This window comes from Triticum dicoccoides, chromosome 6A (assembly GCF_002162155.2).
Source record: "Triticum dicoccoides isolate Atlit2015 ecotype Zavitan chromosome 6A, WEW_v2.0, whole genome shotgun sequence".
NCBI classification, from domain to species: Eukaryota; Viridiplantae; Streptophyta; class Magnoliopsida; order Poales; family Poaceae; genus Triticum; species Triticum dicoccoides.
Window position 1 is genome coordinate 156,578,340 of NC_041390.1, and position 1,310 is coordinate 156,579,649.

Sequence of the window (1,310 nt, forward strand, 5' to 3'; positions counted from 1 at the left end):
GCCGTCGTGCCCGCCCGCCTTCACATCGCTCGCCGCTGCTGCGACAGCTGCTGCCTCTGCCGCACCCCCCGCTGCCCAGCATCGCTGGTGCCGCCGCCCTTCGCCGGTGCCGCCCCATTCCGGCCACCCTCGCCGCGGTCCCGGTCGTCGCCCGGCGCCGGCGCCCGTCTGTGCCGCTGGACCCTCTCCTGGGTCGGGCACTCGCAACCCCCCGCGCCCGTAACCGCTAAGGCCCCCTGGCCACTGACACGGGGGCCCCACGCCTCAGAACGAATAAAAAATAGATAAATAAATAATAAATATAATTATTAAAATATTAATTAATTAAAGAATTAATTAACTTAATTAAATCGGATTAGATTAACCTAATCATTTAGTTAAAGCTAATTAGCCCTGTTTAATTACTATGAGTCTATGACATGCGGGACCCACCGTCAGATTGACCCAGTCAACCCCTGTTGACTGCTGACGTCAGCATGACATCATGTTGATGTCATAAATCTAATTTCAAATTAAATTAAATAATTAATTAAATTCCAGAAATTAATAAAATCTTTAGAAAATCATATCTTTTAATCCGTAACTCAGATTAAATTATTTTCAACGTGAAAGTTGCTCAGAACGGCGAGACGAATCCGGCTTCGCAGCCCGTTCGTCTGCCACACATCCCTAACCTATCAAACTCGCAACTTTCCCCCTTCGGTTCAGCTGTCCGAAAATGCGGAACACTGGGAATACTTTCCCGGATGTTTTCCCCCCTTCGTTGGTATCACCTCCTACCGCGTTAGGGCTACCTAGCACCGCGCATTGCCTCGTTATGTTTTGTGATGCTTTGTTTGCTCTGTATTTACTGTTTCTTCCCCCTCTTCTTCCCCGATAGATCCCGAGACAGATGCTGCTGCTGGTACCCCGATCGACTACGGTGTCGACGACCCCTCCTTGTTTGAGCAACCAGGCAAGCCCCCCTTGATCACCAGTTATCGCCTATTCTTCTCTATACTGCTTGCATTAGTGTAGTGTAGCATGTTACTGCTTTCAGTTAATCCTATACTGCTGCATAGCCTATCCTTGCTACTACTGTTGTTACCTTTACCTGCTATCCTACTGCTTAGTATAGGATGCTAGTGTTTCATTAGTGGCCCTTCACTCTTATCCGTCTGCCATGCTATACTACTGGGCCGTGATCACTTCGGGAGGTGATCACGGGCATATGCTATATACTTTACACTGTTACATTACCTGTAGTACTGTTCGGAGTTGGGGGCTGAATGGGCAGGTGGCTCCATCCCGGTAGAGGTGGGCCTGGGTTC